Source organism: Rana temporaria, chromosome 3 (assembly GCF_905171775.1).
Source record: "Rana temporaria chromosome 3, aRanTem1.1, whole genome shotgun sequence".
Lineage (NCBI taxonomy): Eukaryota > Metazoa > Chordata > Amphibia > Anura > Ranidae > Rana > Rana temporaria.
This window is the reverse complement of record NC_053491.1, coordinates 189,241,982-189,255,660: the sequence shown is the minus strand read 5'-3', so window position 1 is coordinate 189,255,660 and position 13,679 is coordinate 189,241,982. Positions and strand designations below refer to the sequence as shown.

The 13,679-nt window shown below is 45.0% G+C and overlaps 1 non-coding gene across 1 annotated transcript; it reads left to right on the top strand.

Moving 5' to 3' along the window:
* The first annotated feature begins 11,855 nt into the window (after positions 1 to 11,855).
* Positions 11,856 to 12,070, top strand: LOC120934008. Its single transcript, XR_005748170.1, has one exon. It is a non-coding gene; the product is annotated as a small nucleolar RNA U3 (small nucleolar RNA).
* Positions 12,071 to 13,679: the final 1,609 nt, after the last annotated feature.

The window sequence follows — 13,679 nt, the reverse complement described above, 5'->3', positions numbered from 1 at the left end:
GATAGGTTGAGATTGATAAGCAGCAATTAAATTGTGTATAAACAAATTATGAACAAGTGAAAACAGGGGGGGTAATTGCGCTAAACTCAATTGTGCACTTGTGTCAGATATGTGACCAAGTATGTGCGTTTAACAAGTGAATCTACACTGGAGGTATAGATTCGTCCTGTGGAATCAGGGGGGCGTGGCCACCTGTTCCCACTGAACACTGATGTGTATAAACCCAGTAGTCAAATGGCACTGGGATGTGTCAATCGTGACTGCAATATTTGCAAATAGCAGAGTCAGGGTCTGTCTGTCTGTTGGAGCTGTGCATTGTCCTCCATCTTCCTGGTCTCCTCCACTGATTTCTTACCCTACGGCGCTAAGGTCAGCCTGATTCAACCAGAAGAAATTTCCCTCTCGCTGGCTCCCAGCTCTGTCTTGTTTTCTATATCCATCGCTGGATACGGCTGGGTTCTGGTGCAAGTGGAGGATCTACTACGGCCTTAAAATCTTTGGTTAAGAGATATGTTGATAGTGGTCCGGCAGGACCTGAATTTCTGGTAAGCAGCTGCATAATTGGTGGTGGATTCACATCTGGTGTTCAGTTACAGCATTTCTGGAATTTCACGGGTGTCTTCATAGCCACATGGACTTATTATCTACCTAATTTTCTAAATTTGGACTTTATGGACTTTCTCACACAATATTAATTCTGTGATTAATTTCAGCAAATACTGCTATCAAGGTTTTTATTATTTTTTATTATTTGTGTTATTATTTGTGTTACATTGTTTAATCACTGCAGTTTTTTGGGCTCACACCAGCCACTGCCTGGGAGGGACTGGCAGCCACAGCTCCCTGACTCTGCTATTTGCAAATATTGCAGTCACGATTGACACATCCCAGTGCCATTTGACTACTGGGTTTATACACATCAGTGTTCAGTGGGAACAGGTGGCCACGCCCCCCTGATTCCACAGGACGAATCTATACCTCCAGTGTAGATTCACTTGTTAAACGCACATACTTGGTCACATATCTGACACAAGTGCACAATTGAGTTTAGCGCAATTACCCCCCCTTTTTTCACTTGTTCATAATTTGTTTATACACAATTTAATTGCTGCTTATCAATCTCAACCTATCATCTTAGCGCAGTTGTTCCCAAAATGTTCCCCCCTCAGGAGCATACCGGGCCCTTAGGTCTGTTATGGGTTGTAAGGAGAGCCCCCCTACGCCGAAAAACGGCGTAGGGGGTCCCCCTACAATCCATACCAGACCCGTATCCAAAGCACGCTAACCGGCCGGTCAGGAAAGGAGTGGGGACGAGCGAGCGCCCCCCCCTCCTGAGCCGTACCGGGCTGCATGCCCTCAACATGGGGGGTTGGGTGCTCTGGGGCAGGGGGGCGCACTGCGGGCCCCCCCCCAGAGCACCCTGTCCCCATGTTGATGAGGACAGGGCCCCTTCTCGACAACCCTGGCCGTTGGTTGTCGGGGTATGCGGGCGGGAGGCTTATCGGAATCTGGGAGCCCCCTTTAATAAGGGGGCCCCCAGATACCGACCCCCCACCCTAAGTGAATGGATATGGGGTACATCGTACCCCTACCCATTCACCTGGAGGAAAAGTGGTAAAAACACAAATAAAAAACACAGGGTATTAAAATATTTTATTAGTCTGCTCCGGAGGCTCCCCCTGTCTTCTTTAGCTCTTTTACCAGGGGGAGCTTCTTCTTCCGATTTCTGGGGTCTTCTCCTGCTCTCCGGGGTCTTCACCGCTCTTCTGTGACGTCTTCTCCGCTCCGGGGGGTCTTCTTCTATGTTCGCCGCTCTCCGCTCTTGACTCGGCGCACCCCGGTTCTTCCTCCCGCTGTCCGGTGCCTTCTCCTTCTTCCGCTGTTCTGTGACGTCTTCTCCTCTTCTTCCGCTGTTCTGTGATGTCTTCTACTTCTCCCTTCAGGCCGCTGTGCTGTGACGTCTTCTCTTCTTCTCTTCTCCCGATGTTGACACGCCGGGCTCTTTTACTGTGAGGCCTATATAAATCCGATGCAAGCCACGCACCCGTCATTGCAGCGAGAAGAGGCGACGTGTCAGCATCGGTAGAAGAGAAGAAGAGAAGACGTCACAGCACAGCGGCCTGAAGGGAGAAGTAGAAGACGTCACAGAACAGCGGAAGAAGAGGAGAAGACGTCACAGAACAGCGGAAGAAGGAGAAGGCACCGGACAGCGGGAGGAAGAACCCGGGTGCGCCGAGTCAAGAGCGGAGAGCGGCGAACATAGAAGAAGACCCCCCGGAGCGGAGAAGACATCACAGAAGAGCGGTGAAGACCCCAGAGAGCAGAAGAAGACCCCCGGAAATCGGAAGAAGCAGCTCCCCCTGGTAAAAGAGCTAAAGAAGACAGGGGGAGCCTCCGGAGCAGACTAATAAAATATTTTAATACCCTGTGTTTTTTATTTGTGTTTTTACCACTTTTCCTCCAGGTGAATGGGTAGGGGTACGATGTACCCCATATCCATTCACTTAGGGTGGGGGGTCGGTATCTGGGGGCCCCCTTATTAAAGGGGGCTCCCAGATTCCGATAAGCCTCCCGCCCGCATACCCCGACAACCAACGACCAGGGTTGTCGGGAAGGGGCCCTGTCCTCATCAACATGGGGACAGGGTGCTCTGGGGGGGGGGGCCCGCAGTGCGCCCCCCTTCCCCAGAGCACCCAACCCCCCATGTTGAGGGCATGCAGCCCGGTACGGCTCAGGAGGGGGGGGCGCTCGCTCGTCCCCACTCCTTTCCTGACCGGCCGGTTAGCGTGCTTTGGATACGGGTCTGGTATGGATTGTAGGGGGACCCCCTACGCCGTTTTTTCGGCGTAGGGGGGCTCTCCTTACAACCCATAACAGACCTAAGGGCCCGGTATGCTCCTGAGGGGGGAACCCATGCTGAATTTTTATTTAAAATCCGGCGGGGACTTCACCCTCAGGATTCATAACAAACGCCGCACACGTGTAGAATTGGCGGGAATCCAAGTCGGATCTCCCGTCGCTTCTATGACGCGCACGTTGGAATGTGCTGTCACTATTCCAGTGAGTGCGAGATGTCGGCGAGAATCAGCGCGATGCTGTCGTGCTAAAAACACAATATCACAAACACCTACTGTAGGTTCAGGATCGAGGAGCCGCAATGCAGTCCAGTCCCAGGGCCGGAGGTGGACTCGGGGGATGACATGAGGGAGCTCCCCGTACGGATTGAGAAATTCCCCACCACAAACCAGCCAGTATTGGACACGGTATTGAAAGATATGCTACTCTCCCTCCGAAGCACCATACAAGCAGACATGATGTCCTGCATGAAAAAATTCTACACAGACATACAGGAGGTGGAGACGAGGGTTGAGCATATTGAGTCCAAGATGGGGGAGTATGTGTTTGGTATCCATGTACTCGGCCTAAGATTATCTTCTTTATTTCATCAAACATTTGGGCAATATAGTATGTTTTAGTGCATCAAAATGAAAAAAGTGTGTTTTTTTCCCAAAAAAATGCGTTTGAAAAATCGCTGCTCAAATACTGTGTAAAAAAAAAAAATCAACACCAACCATTTTAATCTGTAGGGCCTTTGCTTAAAAAAATAACAGGTGGACACACCTTCTCATTCAAAGAGTTTTCTTTATTTTCATGACTATGAAAATTGTAGGCATCAAAACTATGAATTAACACATGTGGAATTATACATAACAAAAAAGTGTGAAACAACTGAAAATGTATTTCATATTCTAGGTTCTTCAAAGTAGCCACCTTTTGCAGCAGACACATCTCTAGAACTGTTAAGAGGAGACTGTGTGAATCAGGCCTTCATGGTAGAATATCTGCTAGGAAACCACTGCTAAAGAAAGGCAACAAGCAGAAGAGACTTGTTTGGGCTAAAGAACACAAGGAATGGACATTAGACCAGTGGAAATCTGTGCTTTGGTCTGATGAGTCCAAACTTGAGATCTTTGTTTCCAACCCCCGTGTCTTTGTGCGATGCAGAAAAGGTGAACGGATGGACTCTACATGCCTGGTTCACACGTGAAGCATGGAGGAGGAGGTGTGATGGTGTGGGGGTGCTTTGCTGGTGACACTGTTGGGGATTTATTCAAAATTGAAGGCATACTGAACCAGCATGTCTACCACAGCATCTTGCAGCAGTATGCTATTCCATCCGGTTTGCGTTTAGTTGGACCATCATTTATTTTTCAACAGGACAATGACCCCAAACACACCTCCAGGCTGTGTAAGGGCTATTTGACCAAGAAGGAGAGTGATGGGGTGCTGCGCCAGGTGACTACCTCTTGAAGCTCATCAAGAGAATGCCAAGAGTGTGCCAAGCAGTAATCAAAGCAAAAGGTGTCTACTTTGAAGAACCTGGAATATGAAATATATTTTCAGTTGTTTCACACTTTTTTGTTATGTATAATTCCACATGTGTTAATTCATAGTTTTGATGCCTTCAGTGTGAATCTACAATTTTCATAGTCATGAAAATAAAGAAAACTCTTTGAATGAGAAGGTGTGTCCAAACTTTTGGTCTGTACTGTATATATATATATATATATATAACTCTAAAATTGCAGAACAGATTATCAGTGGAGTACATTCACATTGCATAACATTAAGGCCTCATGCACACGTTTTTGGATGTATTTGCAGCAGCTGTTTTTGGCAGTAGACGTTTTTTTCTACAGTCAATAAACTCTCCATCATGTTATCCTATGTGTCCATGCACACATAGGCTGTTATCAGCAGTTTTGGGCAGTGGCGTTTTTGAGCAGTAAAAAATAAATAAAAAAATAGTGGGTTCTGAGAGACGTTTTTCAGCTGTAAAAACGTTTTAAGGGCCCATTCACACTTATACGACTTGTCTCACGATTTTGTACACCATTCATACTGGCATGACTTTAAGTCGTACCGACTTCAAAGTAGTCCCTGCACTACTTTGGTCCAACTTCCATGCGAGTTGATGTCCATAGACCTCAATGTTAAACCCTCAAGTAGCATGCAAATCGTACCTGAATAATATAGACACGATTTCAGTACAACTTTGTAAGCACAAGCAGCTTTGTAACCCTTGTCCCACCCAATCCTTTCACCATAGTAGCCCCTCTCAAGCACATTTTTCCACCACACATTCACTTCCTTGTTATTCCCTCAGGAACAATGGGCCAAATTCTCAAAAACGCTGCCTAACTTAACTTTCAGCAGTTAAGTTACACAGGCGTTAAATTTCTACCTAAGTGCCCGATCCACAAAGCACTTACCTAGAAATTACACGCCGTGTAACCTAAGTGCCTCCGTCGCAAGGTGGTCGTCTCCTCGAGGGGGCGATTCCTATTCAAATGAGGCGCGCTCCCGCGCCGGACGTACTGCGCATGCGTGTGACGTCATTTTTCCCGACGTGCAGCGCGCAAACGTAATTTACGCGGGCTTTGTGGATTGCGACGGGACAATAAAGTTGCGACGGGTGAAAAAAAAAATACGCGCCGGGAAAAAAAACTCAAATTTAAAAAAAAATTGCGGCGATCGAAAAAAAGGTCTGGTTTTACATGGTGTACTAACTTTACACATTGTAAAACCAGCCCTAATTTAACGCGTGCAAATCGTAACTTACGCAGAAAACACAAAGCTTAAAAGCTTTGTGGATCTGCTTAAGTACTCATTTGCATACGCTAGCCGGAATTTCGACTCGAAATGCCCCCAGCGGCGGATGCGGTACTGCATCCTAAGATCCGACAGTGTAAGTGTCTTACAGATGTCGGATCTTCTGACTATCTTTGGAAAAATCCTTCTGAGGATCGTTTCCAAAGATAGCCACAGGGATACGCAGGCTGAACAGCAGTTCCGCCTGCGTATCTCCTTTGAAGATTTGGCCCAATGTACTCCAAACAGGCAAAAATAGGAGACGTCCTGGATAATGAACACCAATCATAGGGACATTCTTCCCACTGACCACCAATGAAGGGAACATTCTTCCCACTGACCACCAATGTACGGAGCATTCTTCTCACTGACCACCAATGTAAGGGACATCCTTCCCACTGACCACCAATGTAAGGAGCATTCTTCTCACTGAACACCAATGTAAGGGACATCCTTCCCACTGACCACCAATGTAAGGAGCATTCTTCCCACTGACCACCAATGTAAGTAGCATTCTTCTCACTGACCACCAATGGAAGGAGCATTCTTCCCACTGACCACCAATGTAAGGGACATCCTTCCCACTGACCACCAATGTAAGGAGCATTCTTCTCACTGAACACCAATGTAAGGGACATCCTTCCCACTGACCACCAATGTTTGGAGCATTCTTCTCACTGACCGCCATTGTAAGGGACATTCTTCCCACTGACCACCAATGTAAGGAGCATTCTTCTCACTAACCACCAATGTAAGGAGCATTCTTCCCACTGACCACCAATGTAAGAAGCATTCTTCTCACTGATCACCAATGTAAGGAGCATTCTTCCCACTGACACCAATGTAAGGAGCATTCTTCTCACTGACCACCAATGTAAGGGACATTCTTTCCACTGACCACCAATGTAAGGAGCATTCTTCTCACTGATCACCAATGTAAGGAGCATTCTTCCCACTGACCACCAATGTAAGGAGCATTCTTCCCACTGACCACCAATGTAAGGAGCATTCTTCCCACTGACACCAATGTAAGGAGCATTCTTCCCACTGATCACCAATGTAAGGAGCATTCTTCTCACTGATCACCAATGTAAGGAGCATTTTTCCCACTGACACCAATGTAAGGAGCATTCTTCCCACTGATCACCAATGTAAGGAGCATTCTTCCCACTGACCACCAATGTAAGGAGCATTCTTCTCATTCTTTATTATAGAGGACCCAAAATTGACCACTATCTTCACGATTGGCAATGATGGGATGTACCCAATATCGACGTCTTCTCTGCCTCCGCTTCTCCTCCTCTTCTTCCTCATGCACTGCTACTGCTGCAGCAGCAATGACAACTGCGGTGCCAGGAAAATGAATTGCCTCACACCATGTATGTTTTCATTGGTTAATGCCAAAGTTGTGGCAAAGTTGAAGTTGTACTGATCCCAAATCGCGGGCCGTAAAATCGCTGCAAAATCGCACGACTTTGAAATCGTATAAGTGTGAAAGGAGCCTTATGCTGATAAACGCTGATAAACGTCGATAAACGCTGATAAACGCTCAAAAACGTCACTCACCAGCGTTTTTTAACGTTTTTGATCCATTGAAAAAAAAATGAAATGTCTTCAACAAAAAAATGCTAAAAACACTAATCAACGCTAAAAACGCTAAACAACTATAAAAAACGCTATTGAAAAAAGCTGATAAAAGTTGAAAAACTCACTGCAAAGCTACTGGCGTTTTTATAACGTTATTTTAACGTCCAGTGTGCATGAGGCCTAAAGACCATTATCAATCTTTCATCTAGGTCTACAACCCTAATTATTTCTATTGTGCTTTTTGTAAAAAAAAATATATTCTTTTATATCTTTTTTGTATCTATTGCATTGCTTGCAAAATCCAACTTATTTAACTTCCTCACTACCTATTACAGTTACAGAGGCCATGAAATGTCAAGATAGCACAAAGCCCCCCCCCCCAAATGATCCCATTTTGGAAAGAAGAAACGTCAAGCTATTTGCTGAGGCCTCGTACACACGACTGTTTTCCTCGACAGAATCCATCAAGAAACTTGGTGGCAGAGCTTTTTTTGCAGAGGAAAACGGTCGTGTGTATGTTTTTCGTCGAGAAAACTGTCGTGGAACTCGATGAGAAAAAAAGAGAACAAGTTTTCTTTTTCCTCGTCAGGAGTCTCAATTTCCTCGTCGTGTTTCTCGTCGGGCTGGTTTACGACGAGAAACACGTTCGTGTGTATGCTTAGAAACCCACGCATGCTCAGAATAAAGTATGAGACGGGAGCGCACCTTCGGTAAAAGTAGCGTTCATAATGGAGAAAGCACATTCGTCACGCTGCAAAAAATATTGCATCGTTTAAATGCTGTGCATTTAAATCATCTTTAGAATGGTCCAAAAATGAACAATAATGATCTTCTTTTGCTGACTAACTTTTTGCTGACTAACTTTTTGTAACATTTTTCATGCTGATCTCAAGAATATTTTTGAATAATTTATATAGCCCGAAATTTTTTTTTTTCAAACACAGATCTTAATTTTTAACTATTATTTAATTTCTAATCATCTCCACGATTTATTTTTTTATTTTGTTGTGTCAAGTTACCACCATTGTAACATTATTGTTTGGTCTTATCTGATCTGTCCCTTTATAATTAGACCTTTTGTAGTTTTTTTAAAGTTAACCTGCCTACTCACAAGCTAAATTTTTGGGTTGATTAAAAACACATAGGCAAGTATGAACTGTAGAACAAAAATACCATTTATTCTGGTAAAAAAAATAAATAAAATAAATAGAAGGCAGCACTGAAGAACCTGCTGCCATTTGTGCAACTCTGTGTGGACACTAAAATTGGCACATTGAGAGGCACATACAGGAGGGAGCCCAATCTGGTCCTGGACTCCCAGAGGTCAGGAACAGCAGCAGGTCAGATATATGTCCCAAGTCTGTGGTACTACAGCAGGCTGCCTTCTGTCAGACCACCTTCTCTGCAGCCTGCTCTGCAGCCTTCTCTGCAGCCCTCTCTGCAGCCTTCCTTCTCTGCTTGGCTGGAGGCTGTGCCTCTGGAGGTGTACTCATGCCAGGAGGAGGAGAAGAAGGTGGAGGAGGAGGAGGTGGAGGAGATGAAGGTGGAGGAGATGAAGGTGGAGGAGAAGAAGGTGGAGGAGATGAAGGTGGAGGAGATGAAGGTGGAGGAGGAGATGAAGGTGGAGGAGGAGAAGAAGGTGGAGGAGAAGAAGGTGGAGGAGAAGAAGGTGGAGGAGATGAAGGTGGAGGAGAAGAAGGTGGAGGAGAAGAAGGTGGAGGAGATGAAGGTGGAGGAGGTTGAGAAAAAGAAGGTGGAGGAGGTTGAGAAGAAAAAGGTGGAGGAAGAGGATGAGGTTGAGAATAAGCAGGTGGGGGAGGATGGCCATGGCTACAAATGACCGTGTCCTCAGTAAGTAGCCCCCTCACCCCCTTATTCAGCAAAAATATAAGTAGTGGCTCAAATATGAGGCGTTGATCCTCAGTCATTTGGCTCATTTTGGCCATTACGAGGGTGCCATAGCCCTCTTCAGGGGTGGTAGGTTGCTGGAGGGTGGCCTGTGCCTCTCTAATCAGGGCCAGTGCTGCCTCGCTCACCCTCATATCCCTCCTGGCCCTTCTTGTAGGAAGGCAGATGGGAGGCACCTGGCACCTTGTGCTGCCACTTGGCCCTGCCACCTCCTCTGTGCCACTCACTCCTGCCTCCTCCTCTCTGCCACTCACCCTGGCCTCCTCCTGCCTGACACTTTCCAGACCCTTATCCTGGCTGATGTCCTCCTGTGTTTAAAAAAGGGACAGTTTGAGTTTTGGGTTAAAAAAATCACACAACATTTTCAGCTCATGACTGTTGCAAATTGATTGAGAATAAATAGAATAGACAATCATTCTGACCCCAGCAGTTTTCATTCTTTTCTCCCCAACTTTTTGGGCCACTACTGTCTATTGATATGGAAAACACTTTTAGATCAAACATTAGATATTTTTTACATATTAACATCTACTTGACAGCATTTTTTTTACACAATAATACATTTAAAATACTATACCTGGCTCCAGACAGCCAAATCTGGGTCTTCCTCCAGGATGGAAGGCTCCTCTTGCTCCTGAGAATGCTCACCTTGCTCCTGAGGAGGATCAGCTTGGCTGCAGGGAACGCTGAAGGCTTGGCTGGAGGGAAGTCTGGAGCTTTTTCTGGAGCTTTTTCTGGAGGGTTGTCTGGGGGGAAGGCTGGAAAGTGAATCCCTTGATTCAAGGTGGTCATCAAGAAAGGACATTCTGCTGTAGTACCACAACGATGGTACATATACCTTCCCTGCTGCTGCTCCAGACCTCTGAGAAGCCAGGACCCTGTTACGTGGAGTCCTGTATGTGCCTCTCAAGGTCCCAATTTTAGTCTCCAGCTGTTCAGCTGTTACATGGGGCATCTTTGTGTGCACAAATGGGAGCAGGCTATTTAGTGCTAAAGTGGGGTCTTTTGTCGCCCAAAGAACGGACAGCTCCCTTAACCTGTCAATAAATTCCCCCAGAAACTACCTATCCTGAAATGGATTCATATTTTCTGCCAGACAAAACAAAAGACAAATATACTAATGTGAATCAGAGTCTATAAACTCTACTAATCTTTATCCCCATATAGCCCTTAAATCTCTTTGCAGTACAGGCCACTGATGTCCCAAGTTCAAATCATACCTTCATTCACACGTTCGTCGCTCTAACGTCTTACCTTGCACACCGAACATACGTATGACACATGTGTGTTAAGCTTTATATACACTACGCATGCGTGACACTCTGCACACGTTGCCCGACTAATAACATTCTTACTCGATGTTTCCCTGCCCCTTCTCTTTCAGCGCGCAAACGACATGGTGGAATTAGAAGAGCAGGTGTCTGATATTAGGCCAAGTTCATCAGAAAACGACGACATGGCGGAATTAGATGAGAAGGTGTCTGAGATTAGGCCAAGTTCATCAGAAAACGACGACATGGCAGAATTAGATGAGCAGGTGTCTGAAATGAGGGCCAGATCATCCAGAAACTACAACGTGGCGGAGTCTGATGAGCAGGTGTCTGTAATTATAAATTAGTTTAACGACGACACAACAAGCCCAGAGACCGATGAGGAAAAATCAGAAACGTGGAGCAGATACAAGGCATCTAACATGTCCTACGCGGAAATGGTGGACATCTTACAAAAGTCTGATTACGATGGCAAGCATGGGCCCTATACCCACCCTAATTTAAGGAAGCAAAAAATTATGGATAAAGTGCAAAGAAGTCTTGATCGTCATTTTGGAGTGAAACGATCGAAGGAGCAGCTCAGAAAGAGGTGGTCAGACTTCAAACTCAGGGAGCCGGAGCAGTTAGAGAGCATTAAGAGAATGCTTGAAAAAAGTAAGTACTTCTCCTGTGTCCCTATTATTATTGTTTTTCAGAACTTGCATGTTGCTCCATGTTGTTGCTTTTGCATATAGGACCTTAGAAAATAACGGTTGTTTCAGACACATCTGTTCGTCCACTACATACAATGTTTTCTGAACATACAGGGTTAAATAAATTTATATAGGCTTGATTATATTCCAGAAATATGTTTAAATAGGTGTCTAGATGATGTGTTTGTAACTAGAATTCAAATCAAAATTACATCAGTCTTAAGGAGAGGGCACTCAGCAGCTGTTTACACAACTGCACTCAAGAGCACTAGTGTGTGCCACCAGAACAACCTTTTTAGAGTGACCTCCACAGGTGCTCCTGTGCATTTTTGGGATGTCTACATGTGTGAAACTTTTCCCAAAAAGGTGAGTATTCAAGAATAGTGTTTGCCAAAAAACATGTATTCTACTTGTAACTGCCCAGACAGACACTTGTACCCCACTTCCAAGCAATGTTTAATATTCCTATTTTTGCCCTCAAATATGTGTGTGCTAAGTGTACTTTTTGTTTCATTTTTCATAGGGGACAGAAGACTGGGAGGACACCACTCCTTCGAGCCAAGAAAGCACAGACCTCGCCAGGAGCCCTCACCTCACCGCCCACCTCGCCAGGAGCCCTCACCTCAGCGCCCACCTCGCAAGGAGCCCTCACCGCCCACCTCACAAGGAACCAACACCTCAGCGCCCACCCAGACCTCAGGATGTGGAGGAAGGAGAAGTGGTTGAATTGACCACAACAACAACAAGGACTATACTTTCAGGGATCATTTGTGTAGGATGCAAAGGGAGAAATGTGCTAGAAAGTGTCCAAACTCACCTTCCACGATGATGAATTTTAGGGTTCTTGCCTCGTTAGGACTCCTGCTGGCAGTGCTGCTCTATGCAGGTGCTGCCACCATTTGATGACTTGGTCATCTTTCTAGGTGGGAAGATGGCAGGCGGGAGCTCATTCAGAGTAAAAAAAAAAAAAAAAAATGACCACAACAGGTAAGTATCTGTCACCAAAGCTTCACGTAATACGAGATGTAGGCCTGGAGATTTCCTAATACCCTTTATTTTTTTTTATTTTTTTTTAGGGGATGATTATGTGGCAGAAGAAAGGCCTCGATCCTCCAATTCCAAGACCCAAAATATACTCCTCCAAATAAAGACGTGATGTATGTCATCAAACAAAAAATGGCCTTTATTGAGAAAACCTTTAAGGACATAATTGATGACTTGGGGGGAAACTAAGAAAACACCATTTTGTTTGTTCCCAGTTTTACCCTAAAGTTTTGCACTTTTTCTAACAAGCCAAAATTTGAAGATGCACACAGTGGGTCAACATGTGCTATCTGCCATCTTGGGATATCTATGTCCATGTTTTGTGGGTGCAACCCCTTCCACACAACTCAAGTAGGTGAAAGGAAGAAGGGGTTGCACCCACAAAACACGTCCATTGATCACCCATGATGGCAGAAAGCACATGTTGACAATAGGAATCAGGAGGGAAATAACAATTTTTAACCCTAAAAAGACTGTGTGCATCTTCAAATTTTGGCTTGTCCAGGGGTGACAACACCCCATCTTACTATGGGCAGGTAGACAGTTTAAAAAAAAATGACAATGTCTGAGTTATTGCCTAGAGGTTTACATTGTTATATTTAGTGCTATGTAATATTATGTTTTTATTTTTCTTAAAAAAAAAAATTGCCAGTTTATGGCAAATAATAAAAACAAAATTTAAAAAAACAAAAAATTAAACACCACAAATATTTGAGAAATACCATGTGTGTGAATATGCACCAAGTAAACATTTGGTAAAACCAATAACAAAGTGTGTCTTGTTTTTCCTAAATACCCTAGAAATTATGATGGGTTTAGTTTTGGTGTTACCTGTGAAAAGGTTGTTAGTTCATAATGAAAATACACTTAACACTACAAGTAGTACACTAGTAAATACTAGGAGACAGCTAAAATAAACACAAGCAAGACATCAAAAATGGAATTTTAACAGATTTTTTTTACGATTTGGCTCAAAATAATAAATTACAGATTGGCTGGCATAGGAATGGCCCCCCTACCCGTGAAATATTCAACGTACTTATTCCGGACTGCACGGGCACTTTGGGGGGGCAAGTCAGTACGGGCATGTTCTAGGCCCGGCAAGGCAATTACACCTGAGGTAAGTCCGGCCTCCGGCCCAACTGTGGCCATATAGGTAGGAGACTGTCTCCTTAAGAAATTGTGTAATATGCAGCAACAAAAAATAATATAGTTCCATTTATATTCCGCCATAGGCATTGAGGTTAAAAACAGGCGGAATCGGCTGGCCATTATCCCCAAGGCGTTCTCCACAACTCTTCGGGCTCTGGCCAGCCGGTAGTTGAACACCCTCCTTTCTGGGGTGAGGGTCCTTTGGGGGAATGGCCTCATGAGATGCGGTCCCAGGTCAAAGGCTTCATCAGCCAGAAATACAAAGGGGAGTCCTTCAACATTCTCTGCATCCGGTGGCAATGCAAGATCATCGCTCTGGAGACGAAGCACAAACTCTGTCTGCCTGAGTGCTCCCCCATCCAACATCTGGCCG